The sequence below is a fragment of the Pyxicephalus adspersus genome, chromosome 9, assembly GCF_032062135.1.
Source record: "Pyxicephalus adspersus chromosome 9, UCB_Pads_2.0, whole genome shotgun sequence".
NCBI classification, from domain to species: Eukaryota; Metazoa; Chordata; class Amphibia; order Anura; family Pyxicephalidae; genus Pyxicephalus; species Pyxicephalus adspersus.
This window is the reverse complement of record NC_092866.1, coordinates 32,922,078-32,942,999: the sequence shown is the minus strand read 5'-3', so window position 1 is coordinate 32,942,999 and position 20,922 is coordinate 32,922,078. Positions and strand designations below refer to the sequence as shown.

The following is a 20,922-nucleotide window of genomic DNA, read 5'->3' as shown; positions in this document are numbered from 1 at the left end:
GAGAGAAGGAGACCCACACCACCCCCTACTTTGTTGCCAGGTCTGGGGGTATGTGTAAAGTGCAGGCCTCCATAGGAGAGAGCAGCAGCAGAGGCACAGTCAGAGGAGGAAAGCCAAGTTTCAGTGAGAGCCAGAAAGTTCAGAGACTTAGAAAGGAGAAGGTTTTTAACTTAGCTGCATGTTTTTGGAATGTGGAAGGAAACCCACGCAAACACAGGTAGAACACACAAACTTCATGCAGTGCCGTTGTTGAAATACATGTTGCTTATTTGTTTTCTTCAGCTAAATGAAAATATTTAAAATATATAGATATAAAAAAAATAATAAAATGTAATATATTTTTAAAAGTTTTTTTTTACAAATATTTTTTTAAAGATTTTTAAATTCAGAATAAAATCACAACTATAACAAAGTAAACAAAGCTATTGCATCAAATTATTATAAAAATTATTATACATGTTGATAAAAACATGTATAATTACCAGAAGAAAAAAAGGATGAGAACAGGAGGGTAAAAAGGTGAAGTTAGAATGAAGGGGGTAATATAGGGGCCACACTTTTTAAAACGTTTTAAAAAAAAATTCATAAAAAATAAATCCTTAAATGTGCCAGCAAAGTCCCAGTCACTGTGTGTTAGTAGAAATATCCCTAGCTTAGTGCTGTCAAACAGTATAGCCCTTCAATATTTCTAGTGCTTCAATGGTGAGAGTCATAGCTCTCATTCTGTGATACTCGTCATTTGATCTTTCTTTGGTCATTCTTCTTTCCCTATCCAGTAACTGATTGTTTGAAGAATACAAGGCAAATTCTGTGATTGGTCAAGAAGAAAAGGCACAGTACTGAATGATCACTGAACTATACTATTTGTTGGCACTAGGCTGGGGACATTGGAGGAAGAAGTTTTTTATGGTAAAAATATTTTTAGTTCTTTTTATATATATCTAAAATTTAGACTTGCCTTAGATCCAGCCATCCTGTGTGGTACCTTGTCAGCTGCATAGTCACTTGCACCACAGTACTTTGTCCCTCCCCCATTCATTCTCTAAGGGTCTGCTGGGGTTAGAAGTTCACTGGTAGGTAGTCGTAACCCGTATAAAATAAGAATTCCTATTCTTATGTGTCGGCTCTGTAAGTGTTGTGTTTTTAAAATACCTTTAGAGAGTTGCTTTAACTTCCAAACAATAACTTCATCAGGAAAACACATGGTAGCTTGTCATGTACATTGCGGGGTTCATTTCAATGGCCATTCTAGTCAAACATATGTAGTGTGTCCATTCTAGTCAAACATATAAGTGTGTCCATAATGTGTTCTGTCACAACCCATGCAGCTGCATTCTAATGGAAAACACAGCACTGGACAAGATAAGGGTACATAGAGCCCTTTCTGTGGATCAAACACACTTCAATAGAACATACTGGGTCTGATTTATTAAAGCTCTCTAAGACTGGAGAAAATTGACTATCATGGGTGAACCTGGGTGATCCAGCAAACCTAGAATCAGGCTCACTTTATCAAACAAACACAAGTTATGGATTGCTTATGGTAGGTTTATATTTCTCTTCTTATTAAAATAAACACATTTCCAAATATAAAGGTCATCCTATTTGGCATTCTTCACAACATCAGGTGTGGGAAATATGTACAAAAGCTTCAACAAACTTTGTAAGTTGTATCTCCTACTCCCCATTTCCTATCTTATATCAGCACCACTTTATCTACTATCGGGAATACTTGGCTGTTACATGTGTGCATCTCAACCAAGGTTCCTCCAGAGGTTGCTAGGGGTTCCTTGAGCAATTATTACTTTGTGCCTCACAGGTCAGTTTAAAAACACCAATGATGTGTCTGGCTATATGTAAGGGTGACATTCTTTCCATTGGCTAGCAATGTAAGAGACATTCTTCCTACTGACCACCATACCTATGTACTGTAGGTTTTGCAATCAATTGGAAAAGCCAGCAAGGTAAATATGCAAAATTGCCCTTTCTTCCACTGGTGAAAATATGGCTTTCACAGCAACTTTAGCTTTACAGAAATTGCCTCCTCATTCCTAAAATTGATGCTCACACAGATAGTTTGCAGGTAAAATATAAAAAAGTGTGACCACTAATCTGCATACAAAACCAAAGAAACCTACAAGTAAATTATATATTCCACCCCTTATCAACCCTTAAAATCTAAAACCTATTAAATCCAAACAGCTCTAAATAACTCGGTATTCCTTTTTTCGTTTTTTACCCTTGCTAGTTATTATTTTCATTCATTCTGTTTATTTTGTAAAGCAAACAAGTGTAAAATTGAAAAGTAAAATCTGCTAATAGCTTTGCAATGCTTTGTACTAGGAATTCATATACAGTATCATTATGCTTCTCTTTGTTCAGCTGATCAAAATATTTTGAAGCCAAAGCATCCACATGACAGCCAGGTTACTAGCATTGTACCAGAGGTCGGCGATGGCAGCTCATCATATTCTTCTCGTAATGCCAGGATAACTGCAATTCGCATTTTGTCCAGTAGGTGCCACTGTGTATGTTTAAAACGTATGTCGCAAAAGGAATCTGCATGTTGGTATTATATGTAAATCGATTACCGAACCTATTCAATTTAGAGTGTTAATTATTCACACACGAAGTAAATTATTATACCAGAAGCTGTGTGAATAATCCAAATGTCAATGTGTATGGAACAAAATGCAAAATTTAGGTATATATTTTTCACTGAAAAATTTGGAGAATGAGAGCATCGATCCTGCTACTTGCTGTGTATCGCATGCTAACCAATGGCTCTAACATTTGACCTAATTCCCTATTCCATCAACGTGGGAAAATATTATGAATATTATGAAAATACTAATGGCCATCATTCTGTGTGCAGCCTATAGTTGACAAGCGGGCGTGGTTTGGTGTCAGTTTTAGTAAATTGTTGTTTTATTTCCAGTCATCTTTGTACAGCGCTGTGCTATATGTAAGCACTATATTGATATATTGATTGATGAATATATGTATGTGTGTATGTCATCACTAGGAAATGCATGGAGACATTTCAACCAAAGTTGTTATGTTCCACCATCACTCGGAAACGCATCGACACATTTCAACCATGAGACCTTAAAATATAATATATTAGTATATTGTGGGATTGCAATGAATAAACACACGGGCAACACTGGGTAATCAGCTAGTTAAAAATAAAATACATGTGTGGCGTGTATGGGCTGCACAAAAACTACCACCTATATTATATTTATATCATCAGCACATGTTTAGATGTCATACACGTAGAGGGTGACTATAACACTGGGGAACAATTTTGAACACATATTTTGTTGACTTCAATTTTTAAGTTTATTTACACTAAGTTAGGTATGCTGATTCTGAAAGTGCAGTTAGTTTTCTTATATCACGTCAGGTTTTTTTTTTCCACCGGGTCTGATGAAGCAGTTCCTTAAAGCTTTGCCAACGGAAGGAGACTGTTTCAAGTAACTCATTTTGGCATTTCCTAGCCTGTCATTTGAAAAAATAGAGGCCGGTGTGTTCGATGGTCCACAGATTCGGCAGCTCATCAAAGCTGAGCATTAGGACAATGTCAGAAGTCGAAAAGAATGCTTGATTATAATTCAAAGCTAGTGTCAAGGACTTTCTTGGAAACACACGAGCAAACAATTACACTGAAATTGTCCAGAAACTCTTGGAGAGCTACAAAATGCTTTTTTTGCAATATAAGCATCAAGGAGCATTTTCTGCATAGCCATCTTTTTAACTTCCCGGAAAACCTTGGTCCAGTCAGTGATGAGCAAGGTGAACGATTCCACCATGATTTGAAGGTCATGGAAGGACGTTATCAGGGTAGATGGGATGTACATATAATGGCTGACTATTGTTGGGGCATTTGGAGGGATTGTCCTAACAATGAACACTCCAGGAAAAGCTATAACTGTAAATTTTTACCTAACTGCTTACCCGATTAATTTTCAAATGTTTTACTGTAAAAAAAATTCATAGAGTAACAATAAATCCTTTGAACAAAAGAAATTTAAATAAACAGTACATTCAAGTTATTATTTCATTATTTTTTCGTTGTACGTAAAATTTGTATGTTTTTTGGAGGGTACTCTGTATCGTAAAAACTGGATGTGATAGCAAAAAAACTATCTTCACCACCCAAAAAATAGTAAAAAACAAGTGTAAAATCTAACTCAACAAAAAATGTGTTCCCCAGTGTAACTTGCTTAATCCTGTATTGTAGTGGTCCCCAACCTTTTGGAGCTCGCGGACCACTGAATCTACGTGTTATCTAATCCTGTGTCACTCAAAGGGGAAGAAACTTCCCCCCGAGTAATGTCATAATGACAGAACCCACCCACTCTCCAATCGCAGGTCTGAGCCGGCGATCCATACGGGAGACATGGTCTGTGGCTCTGGCCGGTGCGGCCCTTCTCCTGACCCCGCTGGGGGTTGCACTGGCCAGAGCCGCACTGGCCACAGGTCTCCGTGCTCTTGCTGTCAGTCGCCTGTGGACCGGGGGACCCCTGCTGTATGGTATGGTCCCAAAACTCCCCACCTACTAGATTGTAAGCTCTTCGGGGCAGGGTCCTCTCCTCCTGTATCACTGTCTGTTTTAGTTCTTTCATTTGCAACCCCTATTTAATGTACAGAGCTGCGTAATATGTTGGCGCTATATAAATCCTGTTTAATATTAATAATAATAATAACTCCATAGTGATGCTTGGCTAAGGATCAGGCAGTAAACATCTAATCTTTGATACGTGAAGGGCTTTTTATAACAGAGTTTTGTCAGCTTGCAGGAAAATCCAATGCTGGCTTTATGCTCCCAGCATCTCAATAAAAAAGAAATAAAAAGGTTTTAACCACATGACCAGTGCAATCAGATAATTGGGAAAGAGTCACTGGGGTCACCACTACAAAGATGAGGCCGTTTGATTACACATTTGGCCTAAGGCTAGCCCAACAAATCAGCCCACATTATAGGATGATCACTCTATATTTGTCTGTGATGGATACAATGTATTCTTGCCCAATGAAATATGCGGGACCTATTCCTATGTAGTACAACATGCATCTACCCATACGCAATCTCATTGCACAATAACGCGCACCCTACAATGCTGTGATATTCATTTTGAATAACACCCCAAGGCTTTAAATTTTACCAGCAACAGGAACACAGCACAACTGCAAAACTGCACCCTTCCTTTATTAAAATCGAGAGGAGGAACAGGCTCCATGCTGACGCATTTCACACAAACCACAACACTTTCTTAAAAAATAACCAAAAAGCAACACATAATAATATACAGAGATATCAAATCTCCCCATATTATTATCACCCCTCCACTTATATTCACTTCAAATAAATATATCGGTGTTTTATATTTCATATCAAAGAATCAGACAAGTATAATAATAAAATGTGGAGATAGAAAGGAAAAACGTAACTTTCTGTGAATAATTTAGAACCACCAAAACACGCACGCCTCATTTACAATTATGTGTTTCGGTAATGCACAGTAAAACATGAGTGTATTGTATTAAATAATAACTTTAGAATAAGCACATCATTGTAATGCACTACAGCAGACCAAAGAAAAGTGATCTGATCTTTAGATGTGCTTTTGGCATATCTAATGAGAACATGTGATCTCTAAACGACTTTATTTTTTACATTTGCAACAACTCTCTACCACCTTATTTGGTGCCTTTTTCAAACCCGCAACAAGCCCCAGATCTCCCAACAGCTCCCATTCAAGAAAATGGGGGCAGTTGGGAACAATTGTTTGCACACAACTGGCCTTTATAGGCAGTATTGCTGTAAAATTATTTAGCACATCAGAACATTATCTACAAACCTCATTGGAGTCATGCAACTGATTCTACCAAGTGGTGTTGACCCAAGAATTATGCAGGCATTATCAATGTGAGGACAACCAGCAACAGTCCATGGAACACCTAGTAACACTTAGTAACCTTTGTAAGAATCCTGGGGTCCCACAGAACCCTGAGAATGGGGAAGTTTGCATTGCACAGGTCCCCAGGTGATCTGTATAGGGTAATGTTTCTCAAGGTTTCTCGAGTAATTAGCAATGTGTGCCTCTCAGGTCAGTTTATTAGACACTAATACCCTGTTTGGCTATTTGTAGGGGTGACATTCTCTCCACTGGCTAGCAAAGTAAGAAACATTCTTCCTACTGGCCACCATATTTACGTACTTTGAGCTGTGGATGTAATAATTATGGCAGGGGTTCACTGAAGACATGATATTTTTTTTTAACTCCCCTGGCATTCTAATTCTGTCCATATTCTTACACCAAAAGTGGTACATTGATTTGCAAGGAAATTTATTTTAAATTGTAGGCCAATAACTCTTAGGAATAATTCACCAAAATATGTCCAATATTTAATAAAATTAATAATAAACTTTAAATAAAAAAAATTGTTAAAACAAGGGTGCATAAAAATACAGAAACCTGTAATATAATTGTACTGTAGCATTTATTAAATATATAATTTATATATATATATATATATATATATATATATAAAATATAATTATATATATATATTATATAAGGATTACTTTGCATTGGATTCAATACAGTTGTTTTGTATTGAATCCAATACAAAATTTTTTGAATTTCCCGCCGCGCCTCCTGCATGCACCGACTGGGGAAACCCTGGGGAATGTCACTGCTCTCGCAGGCTGAAATCAGAAGAAGAGGACGCAGCCCAAGGTGGCTCAGAGGTTACCGCTTTTAGCATGTTCTTTTACCCTGAGCCGCACTTAGGAATACCGCCAGAGGGTTAAGTGATCCCCATATAAAAACTCAAGAAACATATAAAACTCAACATATAAAAACTCAAGAAACAGTATTCTAGAGGTTTTGTAATTAATTTGATCTTTTCAGTTATCTTTTATGGGGACATTCTTCCTAATGGCCAGTAATGAAAGAGGCATTCTTCCTACTGATCACCACGCTAATGCACTGTGAGCTATATAAATAATAATAACAGCAGGGGTTCCCTGAAGACATGAAAGTTTTTTCAAGGGTTCCTCCATGTTAAAAAGGTTTAGAAGCACTAGTATAGATGTTGGCATATTTACAACCAGTGGGAAGATTGAGTTAGTTGCATGAGCTGAAAAGTTGTTTGTAGGTTTGCAGACAGTTTTGTGTGATGGCAGGAGGCTGATGTTATACGAGATCCTCATGTAATATATATGTGCGAATGATATGAAGCCACTTAAGTTCTGCTAGTTAGTAGCCAATCTTAGGCTGGGTCTACATAAACGATTTAAAAAACGCATATAAACGTTTCTACCACGTTTATATGCGTTTTTATGCACTTTTAAAAGCGTTTTAAAGCCTAACTTTAAAATGCTAAAAAACTTTTATAGTACAGTTTATGAGTACAGGGGTACAAAAAAAACCCCTTACTCATTCCCTGAAAGGGTTAAAATGTGTAAAGAATTTTGACGAGGCTTTAATGTTAAATTATTTTATCAAATGTGTGTGTGTAATTAAACTTTTTTTTTTTTACAGGTTATCTCAATGACAGGATGATTTCCAGGGCTGCAATGATCACAGCCCTGGAAATCCTCCTGACAATGAGGGATCGCAGGGCACTAGGGGTTAAATGAGGACAAGCCTCTCCATTCACCCCTAGTGCTCTGTGATTGGCTGAGGTTTTACGTTTCTCAGCCATTCAGCCATTCAGCACTAGACATGAATAGGGAGACTTGTGCCCATTCATCTCTAGTGCTCTGTGATTGGCTGAGAAATAGGAAACCCTGATGACAGCTCAAGCATCATCAGGATTTCCCTTTCCTCAGCCAATCAGGGAGCAGAGCAGTCAGCAGAGCTTTTCTATGCTGACAGCTCCGCTCCCCTGATCACTCCCGCAGCCCTAGAGGAGCTGTGACATGTATGACAGATACAGAACACATTTTCCAGGGAAGTTTTCCAGGGCTGTGCTCATTGCAGCCCGGGAAATCATCCTGTCATTGGGATAACCTGTAAAAAAAAAGTTTAGTTACACAAACACACACATTTAATTAAATAATTTAACATTAAAGCCTTGTCTATTTTTTACATATTTTTTAACCCTTTCAGGGAATGAGTAAGGGGTTTTATGTACCCCTGTACCCATTCCCCAAGGTGGGGTGGTGGATATCTGTGAGACTCCTTATTAAAGGGGGCTTCTAGATTCCAAAGTCCTGCTAAAAACGTTTATAAAAGCCCCCATTGTTTTCAATGGAAGCTTTCATAAAAGCTTAAAAACGCTTGAAAAAGCCTCCATTGAGTTCAATGGAAGCGTTTTCAAGCATTTTCATGCGTTTTCCCACGTTTATCCAACGTTTTGCAAGCAATGTTTAAGATAACACTCAAAAACGTGCCTGAAGGAAACATCCTGGTGTAGATTAGCCTATTGGAATGCATGGGGACTTCAAACATGGGCTTTTAAAGCCTCAGGTTAAACGCTGGGGAAAAAGTCTGTGTAGACTAAACCTTTTAGGAACGAGTTAAACACAGACACCAGACAGGCGCATGAACTTCATTGCAAGCCAGTTTGTTACATTTTATGAACAGATCAGCAGCTGGAGGCAGAGATGGAGGCGTGTACAACACACTGCACATGCTCAGTGAGGGGGGTACACAGGGGGATACTGTCTTAGCTTTTCATATCACAGGGAAGAAGATGCATGAAGGTGGAAACTAATGTAAGAGAAACAGTGCATGCTAACTGTCACCACTCAGGCATCAGAAAGGTAAGCAGTGAGCTTGTGTATTATCATCCTCAATCTCTCCATCTGCAGGCATTTGATGCTGCCTTCTATATTGTACTGACATAGGTCTGTACAAAATGCTCATCCTATATATAGCAATTCACAGCATGCTACGCAGCCTGGGTGTCAGATGCCAAATATACAGCTAACAATTGCTTTTTCATCCCAAAGTAGAATTCCTTACATGTGTGTTACATCTACACAGTCTATGTATGTATAAAAACCTGCGCTACATATTAACGCTATGTGATAGTATATGTACAAGATGTGAGTGTACTAAGATGGGTAAACCACAGAGTGACAGAAATGACCCTTGACTTGACTCCTTCGCCTATCTGTTTGCTTTCTTGACATTTTTAAATTGCAAATCAACCACATCCCCAGCAAGAAGATGAGAAATGTCTTCCTATGTGTGCTTCCTATGTGTGACATAAACAGGCCTCCTAGTCAAAGTCTGAAACTTGCATTGCATGAATGTGTATGTATGTATGTATGCATATATTCTTTAAATATTTATATTTCTAATCAAAACATTTCTTGTGTTTTGAAAGCAATATTTAAGCACTCCCACAGGTTTGGAAAATATTAGTGGGAAGTCTAGTAGTGCCTATGTAGTTCTATTTTCTTACATGCCACAGGTGGTCCTTTGGGGCTGAACCCAATATTTCTAGGGGTTGCTTTGGCTGTGTGCAGATGGAAGGAACCCACCAAGCCTTAGAGGTGTTTGAAGAATACTTTGCCCCTGCCAAAAACAATACACATCAAGGGGTCATAGAGGAGGATGACGGTTACACCCTGTGTACTTTTTATGTTTGCCTACACTGAGTTGTTTTGTAACTTGTTTTCATATTTATAGACATACACTGGAGTAGGGAGTAAAGCTGCGTACACGCTTGCAATTTTTGTCGTTGGAAAGGATCTTTCAGGATCCTTTCCAACGACAAGGGTCTGCAGGATGCATGAACGGTGCTGTACATACAGCACCGTTCATGCTCTATGGAGAGGGGAGGGGGAGAGCGACGGAGCGGCACCCTGCTGCGCGCTCTTCCCTTCCCTTTCATTAGGATCCGCTGTCGTCCATCGTCCGTCTGTACACCGACTGTACACACGGCAGATTTTCGCCCGATAATTGGCCGATGCCGATTATCGGGCGATAAAAATCTGACGTGTGTACGTAGCTTTAGTTTCACAGTGATGGTGTTGACTAGGAGAAAGCTTGCTCTATGACTTCAGGGTGGTTCTGTTAACAGCTAGGTTTCAAGTTTAAAGAATGGAAAGAATTACCTAGATGCATGGTGACATTATTGTGGTACATTATTGCGGCCATTGTTTTTGTAATCGTAATTTGTGATGGGAAAATGTATGATTGGCAAGGTACAGTCTAGCTGCAGCATAATGCCTCAATTGTAATGTTTTTTTTTTTTTTGTTTATGTACAAAGGATTGTTGATTTTTTTAGGAATATTGTCATATAAATTAATATACCGTATATATAGTAGTATAAATTAGTTTAAATCTAGTAGTTCTCCAGGAGGTACACAGTGCTGGATTCTATAACTCTTCTGAGGTGGCAAAATTAGGATTAGAGTTAACAGGAAGAGATTCCTGTTCTGCATTATCAAGTATCCTGATTTAATTTTCTTCATTTGAACTTGATTTGACTTCATTTCCTATCCTGTAGATGCAAACTGAGATGAGGGAAATTCCTTCAAAGACAGCAAAATAGAAAACATGAACCTTCCAAGTGGGCACACAGCCACAAAAAGGGGGGATTAAACCCTTCTTCACAAATTAAAGAAAATAGCTTCAGACTGACAATTAGATGTTTAGTTTTCTTAGTTTAACCTTTCTTGCACCTTGAAATACTTTATTCTTGATAGTTGTATGCTATAAACGGGTGATTTAATGCAATAATTTACAAAAACAAACAAAAAACATATACTGTACAGCACATGTACTTATATTAAGGACTGCCATCCTCCATACTCACCAATAGTAAAGCTATGACTAGGACTGAGGAGTTTGAGTTGGTACTTTTTCAGATTCCAACTCTAGTTACACAGTAATAGCTTCTGATTCCACAGCAATGACTATGATGCTATGTTCTCTGTGCAGATTTGCAAAACTGACAATATGTTATGAAGATGAAGACTGTGCAATCTAAAGAGATGGGCATACCTTTTTTTCTCTATGGTCAGTACATACACAGCAATACACAAACCTAAGTCTAGGAAGCTTAATTGAAAACTTCTCAATTAAGGGAGAATCCTTAATCCAGGGAGACAGGCAAGCTTTTACTTTCCATGACCAAGAACACATATTTCTGCATCCAAGAACACATTCCAAAGCTTCGCTAGGGCTGTGGGAGCAATCAAGAAGGCAGAGCTGTCAGCAGAGAAACCCTAACGATGGCTCAAGCATTATCAAAGTTTCCCTTTTCTCAGCCATTCAGCCATGTAATACTAGAGGTGAATGGGGACAAGTCTTCCCATTGAAGTCTAGTGCTCAATGGCTGAGAAAAGAAAACCTCAGTGAACTGGACACTGCACTTATCTGAAATCAGCCATTCCCCATGGGTTACGGATAACCGAGGTTCTAGTGTATAACCTATATACAGTAGGATCTCGTCTATCCGGCTCGCGACTACCCGGCCTCCATATTATCTGGCCTAGTACAGAGTCCCAAAAAAAAAATCTTTATTCTAAAATGCCAGGGAGGTGCGGGCGGACGTCTGCTGCGGTGCTTATGCATGGTGCACGTTGAGACATCCCTGCTGCCTGTTCTACAGAACTGTAAGCAGATGTCCGCGGCTGCGGAGACAGGAACGCTGCCTGTGTTTGGAGGTGAGTATTGTACTTTATTAATGGGACTCTGGACTATCCCGCTTTTTTTGTTATTCGGCCTACCCTGCCACCACATTAGGCTGGATAGTCCAGAGTCTACTGTATCAGGCCTTTGTTATTCCCTATATAAATATCCTTAACACTTGCTAACCAATAAAACTTTACTTTGCAGTTTTTCAAATGCTTTTTTATATTAATGTTAGTAAAAGCTGAATATGTATACAAATACAGTATGTGTGCCAAAATATACATATTAGTCCTATCACTTCCTTACAAGTCTCTCAGGAAAATAATGTCAGGAAATCTTTCTGCTTCTGTGTTCTCAATAATGTAGGGTATGTACAGTATATAGTTTGTTCCTGAAACTCTATGCTGTTCAAGAAGTATTGTTTTCAGGCAGGCTTTCCTCCTGAAATCCGCTCAGAAGATTTGTAGGTTACTCCAAATCCTAAAAGGTCTCCCATTATCAATAGAACTGAACACATTTTTACTTGTTTATTTAAAGTTTATTGGCTTATTTAATGTAAACCTGTGGGATGTGCAAACCTTGTAAGCTGGCAGGGAGAGTACATGTATGTGGTGTTTTGTGGTGCTGTGGAAATTTATTTTACAGATAGGTTGTTGGGGGCCAATTTAGGACTTAAAACTTTGAAACAGAGGAAAATAAAGTGTTCTTAATGGGTGCATTCTTCTTGCATTGAAAAAAACGCATTTAAAAGAACTAATTTGCCCCAGTTGCCTTCATCATTTGATTGGTCTGCTAAGGTGTGTTAAGTGGAAGTGCATTAACAAAAAACTGTGACAAGTGGAGTACAGGAGCTTTCTGCAACATAGACCAGTAATTGCTGTACTATTTTTTTGCGTAAGGTCTTCCACTCTCTTCGTAATTTTTCTGCTGGTAGCCTGTAGTGGGCGGGTTCTGGTCTCTATTACAGCTTTGCCCTATCACAAGACGTGCAGTCTTGTGATATGCCTGCTATGATAATTTCTCAAATTTTGTACGGCATTTGGTGGACACAAAATAGATTTATAGCCTCTGTTGGTTTTGGAAAAAAAAAAAAAGGATTAATATCCTCTGTTGGCTATAGTACCCAAATGAATTAATTTTATACAACAAGTTATCAAGGTAATGGTAAACAAATGTTCAGAGAAACATGATTGAGGGATATAATTTTAATTAAAGATTTTGTTCCTGAAGTTAAACTTTATCCAGTATTTAAAAGGTTATAAACTTTATACAGTATCAAGCTGTTTACATTCCTATTGCTTTGTTTGAGGGTAAAAGTTGTATTGATGTAAACAAAAGCCGTTGTATATAAGCCCTTACATAGCTCAGAATATACTAATATACTGTGAGCTTTGGATATAATATTTATAAAGGGGGTTCGCCAAAGATCTGAAATTTATTTGAAGGGTTCCCCATGTTAAAAAGGCTAGGAAATACTCCGGCGGCTTAGAAGAGGAAGCCGGCCGGCTTTTTCTTGTAAGGAGAGGACACCCGACGCTGGAGGGCGACGCTGGAACGCGGACCCGACGCTGGATGAGCACAGCGGGACCAGGTAAGTGAGATTTTATTATAGACGAAAAAGTACGGGGTTATCGAAAGTAGCAAAAATTTTTTGGACGAAAAAGTACGGGGTTAGCGGTTGGGAGGTTAATAAAAGTTTTATGCACTGTTTTTGCTCCAAATAAATGTATTCTTAAAATGGTCAAAGACCCATTATGTATTATTGTTTGTGTTTTTGTCTTCCTTGTGTTTTCCATTAAGGAAACCTAAGCTGAGTAGAACAAAGACTGCCCCTTGAGAAAAATACTGCTAATTGGTTGGCTGTGACACTGTTCTAATTCCTGCAATTTTTTGAGGCACTGACCTAAAAAGACATTTGAGTTGGTGGTTGTTGTAGTGTTTGGTACAGTATAGGGTATACAGAGCAAAATATAACAAATATTTAATCATTTCTACACTCTATCCCCAAAAAATCTAGCCTTTAGATGCACTTTAAAACTCAACAAAGCAAAGTCTCAAAGCATTCATGTTAATTTGTGTAGATTTTAAGTGTTACCTTTGGACTGAGTTTTTGCAATTCAAATCCTTATTGTGTAGCTGTACCTACCTGAAACTGTACAGCTACTGGGCCCCTATTGTCTTATATTTCCCTGACAAACAAGATAAGATTTTCCTATGAAGAAAATGGGACTTTTTTTGGTGCACATAAATATCACAATATACTTTTTATAAAAAACTTTGTTTCTGTATTTTCATTTTTGATACAAAACACACTGTATAAAAACATACAAATGCTTCAAAAAAACATTTTTCTCTTTTTAGAGTACAATATCTTTAACATATAGTTTATCTTTTGATGCCATTAAACTGTCCTTGATGCGTTTCCCCAAAAGCCTTTCTCAAAAGGACATGTTTTAGTAGTAATTAAAGTTTCTTTAAATCTTAACATGGATATGTTACTATTTTATCACATTAGTGAAGTATTAGATAGGCAGCTGTGTAATCCATAGGGTGAATACTTATTGAAGTATATTTTCAAACCTGAATGTTAATTTCCCCTCCTTAATAAGGTAGTTCATCTGCATCCAATGTTATCAATCACTTTTAAGTTGTTCATTCTATGGTGGCAGGATTGGATGGAAAGGAATCCATATATAAAGCCGCATGTTTAGGAGCTGCAGCTGCAAGTCTTACATTTCCCGTTAACTGACTCAGGTCTTACAATTACTCACCACCTACATCTGTAAAGTCTTGCTTCCCCATGAAGAAACATGGTTTATACTGTAATGTAGGAATGCCAGGAACAGTAACTTGCCATATTTTGTTCATCCAACCTTGTGTGTCTCATGGTCACCAATGACTGACCCTTCAACAAGCTTAATTTAGAGGAAAGGGAAAAAACTGGGAGAAAAGGTTTTTCAATGTGTCTACTACCTAGCCTATATACATTCAATGTACTTATCAACCTGATTGCTATTAACAATTGCCTTGTTGAATTTTTGGGTTTAGTTAGGCAATAAAATGTAAAATATACCTTGTACATTGTATTGCCCTTGATGCTCTACCCTGTGTGCTGTATAGGCCAAACCATAGACCTAACCTTCACTTTATTGCTTTTTGTGTTACATTACATAGTCCTGACCAAATTGTTCACTTTCACAATGGTTGATCTTTGCTCTGTGGCTTAAAATGAATGAAGTCCTTTTAATAAGGCTCAGACAAGGGGTGTGATTTAATAAAGCTCTCTAAGACTGGAAAACAGACTGTCATGGGAGGACTTGGGTGATCCAGCAAATCTGAATTTAATTTCTTAAAAATCAATGCTATTAATTGGAAAATGTTTTCAATCCTGGATCAGATCTCTTCCAGGTTTGCTAGATCACCCAGGTTTTCCCATGATAGTTTATCTGCTCCAGTCTTGTTTTTTTGGATGATGATGATGACTAACTTTTCAGCATGTCAGTTTGTCTGGAATGTTAAAAAACATGCACTACTTCAGCATGGGGCGATTCAACATACAGACCTATGATGGCATGTAAAAATATATATAATTCAGATTTTTAGCTTTGGATAACATTGCAATGGGTTACATATAAAGATGGGTAAATTTTCCAGGTGTGGTTCATTACAGGTGCTTTGATGTCAAAAATAGGAACCATTCAAAGTCCACAGCAGGCAGTGTTTTCACAGGTTGGTGGTTGACAGGGAAGATCTTGTCATGAACTACTCCTAACAACCGCCAGCCAATTGGAAAGTTGCTTGGTGTGTACCTTAAAAAAGCATTTACCAGGAGATGGGTAGATTCATTCATTTGTATATTCTGACAATAAGAGTTAACGAGATAAGGAATTGCTGGCAATTATTGATAAAATGTATAAAGAAAACTGGCTTGCTATCACTTCATGTAAGTGGACTCAACATTAGGATTCATGCATGTAAAGGACCTTTTCATACAACTTGGCACATGGTTAAGGATTTAACCCTTCTGTTCATTGATTGGGATGCGGTTGATTTGAAAGCACCTAAACCTAATGTTGCTGACGCTTATTGCTGTGACCTGTATTATATGTTCCTGTACAGTTTGACCTTTGCTGGAATATAGCAAGGTTTTTTTGGTATCAGATTGCTATCAATCCCCCGAAGAAACAGTATCATGGGCAAAACGTGTCCAGAATATTTGACATTGATCACACAGCAGTTCATTATTTATTTGGTATTTGTTTGTTGTACGAATAATGATTTTAATAATCGTGTAATGTTCAGAATTTTACTTGTAAAAATTATTGTTTGTAATAAAGCTAGGGTGCCCAACCTATGGCCCGCAGGCCACATTCCTTCTCTGCTCTCTCTGCTTGTTGCCTTGCGCATCTCCTATTTTTGCGAATCTCCTATTTTTCGCTATGAGAGTGGTGCCAAACCTTTTTTCATCTGGGGGCCACTGTAGACACTGAGATAAAACTTGTGGGCCACAATGCAAACAAACATTAAATATATATGTTTAAAACTGGAATATTTTTAATTTAAAATTAAATGAAATTCAAATGTTTCTAGTTACATGCACCAAATAAAAGAAATGGCAAATCAAGAATTTCTTCACTCACCATTTGATGCTCATTTTATTGATTCAATGTTTTATTAACAAAGTATTTTATTAATGAAAGATACAAAACTAAAGCTATCATACAGTGGTGGCCAGGTATATATTGTTCCCCACTCACTATTCCTGTACCAAAGAGCAGAAACTACACCATTCAATGCATCCTGTCAGTTATAGCGGGCCGCTAACCTTCTTTGTACCCCAAAATCTTAGCAATGGATACTTCTAGTGAAATGCAATTCATCTGACAGATAGCAAAGGGGATGGATCTAGTGTAGGGTGTACCAATTCACCTCCTCTAACATTTAATATGCTGCATACCCCTATAAACATATATTAGCAAAATAAATAAAAAATATGCGCTGTGAGGAGGGGAGAAAATACTTCTGCCCTCAGTACCCATTCATATAGCAACTGCCCATTCTTTATTTCAACTTCCAATCAGATACACTCTAGCCTTTATATTCCCCTCCTACTCCACCCCTCCTCCATTCTGACATCCACCTCCGTAGTCAAGATCTACACTTTACTTCCCCTGCAATCGCACAGCCGCTTCTAACATCAACAGGGCAGCTGTGAGGGCCAAAGTATTTTCTCCCCTTTTCACAGCACATATGCGGCTTTCAATTCACTTGCAGGGCACAAAGGAAGGGCGGGAGTGGGACCCCCATTTCAGACTGCACACGCGCAAACCTCTGTGCATGCGCAGTTGGTATTTTCCAGACGCCACACGCCTACATGGATTTAAAGAGCCAACACAGCAAGGCTCTGTTCATTGCTGTATGGTAACCACCAGCACCACCACCAGGCACCATGGCTCATAGGAAATTGCAGATACCAGCTTTGTTTCATTACAAGCCACCAGGATAGAACTTTACCAAGAATTGCTATTTAAATACCTTTTCAAACTTCATGTTATTTAATTCTAACAACTGAAAATACTTGCAAAACTCTTACCTTTCCCTATTTGTTGCAATCTTCTATCTGCTAACCACCTCATCCCCAATCTAAAAACTTGTATATATGGCTATTTATTAAAACAATTCTGAGACAACATGTAACAACGTAGTTGGTTATACATTTCTTAATGGATACCTAAATATTAGTGGCATTATTATTGGACAAAGAACAAACCAATGTTTCTTAACACTCACAAAGACCCCTATATACCTAGTATATGATTATCCCTCACTCTCCCTTCACCTTACCGTCATTAATTCATAACTACTATGTCTAACGATGATATTTATAATCTCCAGCAATTGAACTGATGTGCCTTGTCAATCACTTGCGACTGTGACTCCTTGAATCTCCTTTAACCCACTGTTAACTGTAAGTACCAGACCAATTCCTCTACTCGTTTTACTTTCTTCCAGATGAATAACATGATCATAAGGCACTGACACACATTTTGCACATGGATGTGAATACAATCACGTAATTTCAGCATGTATATGGATTTTTCTCTCCAGCAATGTTAATGATACAGTCATACTGATGGCTAATAGATAGACAATGTAATTGGCCAGTTGAAATGCATAATTAGTTATTACATAAAGTATCACCTATTCATTTATTTATTTATCTTGTATACAGTCATATCTTAACGTCTAACAGTCCTCCTGGGTTGGTGCTGTAGTAAGGAAATTTCAGGGGAATTAGCCATAAAAGTCTTGCACTTGCAGTTACATTTCCCTTTTCTTACAGAGAAATTGAGTTTCATAGAGAGTAAGGGCTCCTATATTTCAAGTTGTCAGCATCCCTCTGTTCCTGAGAAATTGGAAAAAGTAAGCATCCCACTTACCAGACAGGGTTTTATGGCATGGGAAAGCAGTAACCGCACTAAAACCTCACTGCCAGTCTGAACGCAGCTTCGAAGTTTTGTGAACGAGAAAGTAATAGCTTAATGAAAGAAGCACAAAGAGAAGGGGTTTAATGGCACGATACGTTAATTATGTATTAACACAATCTTGATCCATACATACCGTGTTTCCCCGATGATAAGGCAGGGCCATCAAATAAGCCCCCCCCCCCCCCCCCCCCCCGGTCTGAGAGCCAAGTCCTGAAAATGGGTCTTTCATTCTGTCCACACCTGGCATTGTATACAATTGAATTTATCAAAGATCTACACATTTTCACCTGTAATCTAACACTCAAAACCATGTTAGACAAACCCAACCTAGAATCAATTACATACAACCCAAACCTTTACAGAAACATTATTATACAAGACTTTAACACAGTACATTAAAAGATCTCTAGATATAAAGCTAACTCAAATACTAAAACAAGGAATGGTACAAACAGTTTGCCATAAGCAATATAGAAGAATTCACCCTAGAATACAACAACATTATCCAAAAAGCATTCCTTGACAACATAATCAACCAACAAACGAGATTATTTAATCAACAAACACCCTATACTATCAACCTTCTATGCCCTACCTAAAATTCACAAAAACATCCATCCCAACAGGCCGCCCGATAATATTGGGTAAAGGCTCTTTAACTGCTAATGCTAGCGAACTGATTGATTCGTACTTACAACCTCTAGTAACTAAACTCCCCTCTTACCTGAGGGATACCATAGACCTTTTAGAATTAACTCATGATCTTCATGTACCAAAAAATACAACAATAGTGGCAATAGATGTGGAGGCTCTTTATAGCAGCATACCACACCACTTAGGTACCCAAACCATATAAAACTATTCAAAAAAGGCCTACCCTATAGTTCCACAGAAGAATCAATTCATTGTCTCACTACTGACCTATAACAAACAAAAAAAGAAGAAAAGAAAAGAAAAAAAATTTCACCTTCGATGAGCATACATATTTACAAATATATTGCCCCATAGGGCCATGCCCTATGGGGCATGGCCATGGGCACACAATGTGCGCCCTCCTACGCCAAACTTTTTCTAGGTGCATGGGGAAAATAAATCTTCTGCGATCCCATAATACAAACATACAAACAGTAAATCTTCATCTGGAAAAGATACATAGATGACATTCTTCTTTTCTGGACAGGCACAAGCTTTCAGACACCTCCAAGAAAATAGATTTAATCTCAAATTCACACAAGAACATAGTCAATCAAAACTTCCCTTCTTGGATCTTTTTATGAAAACTAACAAAAACAATCAAATTTCTACCACACTGTTTCGCAAACACGCTGCTGGGAACACTATCCTGCATGGAGCAAGTTCACATACGAAGGCCCTAATTAAAAGCATCCCTTTTAGTCAATACCTCAGAGTAAAAAGAAACTGCACATCAGTCCATGATTTCAAAATGGAGGAAAACAAACTCCAAGATAGATTGCTACAAAGAGGATACTCAAAAAGATTACTCAAGAGATCCTTTCAAAGAGCTCCATATTACAATAGAAGTGACCTCCTCTTTAAACAAGACACCACACCCAAACAAAACCCCTAAACCACTCAAATCATCACAAGATATAACCAACATCACAACACTATATTTAATACTCTATCCCAACACTGGAACATACTACAATCTGATCCAAAAATTAATAAATTTATTGGTACCAAACCGATGATCACCTACAGAAAGTCCAGATCTCTAAAAGACCACTCAGTTACAAGTCATTTTCAGCATACACCAATAGGTGAATCTATCTATGGCACATTCAAATGCGGTCACTGCAGCCAATGCGCTTGGTTTAAAGCATCTGTAACCACAACACTCCCAAACAGCCACTGCCACAAACTACAGCATCACATAGCTTGCTCCACATCAGAAGTGATTTACCTCATCACCTGTACCTGTGGAGCATTCTATGTGGGGAAGACAATAAGACCTTTTAAAAAGAGAATAAATGAACACATCCACTCCATTACAACAGGCAGAATCACAACACCAATATGTACACCAATAAATTACTATGTTGGAACAAAGCACAATTTTGACAAAAAAGTTTTATCCTTTTATGGCTTAGAACACATTCCGAATATGTAAGTTGTAGATAACACCAATTCCTCTCCTCTAAGCTGTGGTTCACTGCATACCCAGGTGAAAGTACAGTAAAGTGATACCCAGGTGAATGTTCAATATTGTGATACAATTGTATGTTGGCCTGCCTTGTATAATCAAGTTAAATGTCAAAACATGGATTATCTTTTGTATACAGTTGCACATTGATGTCTACAAGTCCCCTGAGGAAGCCATATAGGGTGAAATGCTTTGGGACCTGATATCCACTTGCCCTTCCCATTCAGCTCATGTGCACCTAGGAATCAATGTCTAGTATTTACACTTTACTCCACTGAAAATTAGGTGGCAACATTTTATTTATGTATAATTGATACGTGTACTATTGTGAATTAAACTAAAGTATTAGCGTTTTTTTATCTGGTGGTAATAAATGTGTATACAAGCCCTAAAAAAGAATAGCCTATTTGCCATCCCTGGATATAGTCAATTATAGGAAGAACGCAGAAAGAAGGGTTTTTATGGCAACAACATACGTATTTTGTATTAACCTCCTGAGCGTTACACTGAGGTCTAGATTTCTGTACCAAAAGTGATCCATTGTTTTTCATGAAATTTTTTTTTTAAATTGTAGACCTGTAACTTACAGAAATATGTCCGAACAGGGGTTCTAGTAGTCATTATGAATATAAAAAATGTTTGAAACACACAATCATTTAA

General features: G+C 37.9%; 2 protein-coding genes across 7 annotated transcripts in view; one reads left to right on the top strand and one right to left on the bottom strand.

The window, feature by feature from the left end:
- Positions 1–20,922, bottom strand: part of PGGHG (protein-glucosylgalactosylhydroxylysine glucosidase) — an 80,025-nt gene that overhangs the window by 56,918 nt on the left and 2,185 nt on the right. Inside the window, exon 1 of one of the 3 annotated variants that reach the window (XM_072421298.1) lies at positions 18,051–18,227. The exons of the other annotated variants lie outside the window; for them this stretch is intronic. The gene's annotated coding sequence lies outside the window, so the exon portion shown is untranslated. Of the gene's footprint in view, positions 1–18,050; positions 18,228–20,922 lie in introns of those variants that run through there. 3 annotated transcript variants of the gene reach the window in all.
- LOC140337582 (uncharacterized) overlaps positions 8,666–20,922 on the top strand; it is a 186,491-nt gene continuing 174,234 nt past the window's right edge. For 2 of the 4 annotated variants that reach the window (XM_072421296.1, XM_072421292.1), the window contains exons 1-2: positions 8,666–8,782; positions 17,506–17,578. The gene's annotated coding sequence lies outside the window, so the exon portion shown is untranslated. The remainder of the gene's footprint in view (positions 8,783–17,505; positions 17,579–20,922) is intronic. The other 2 variants (XM_072421293.1, XM_072421297.1) reach the window with 2 other exon arrangements.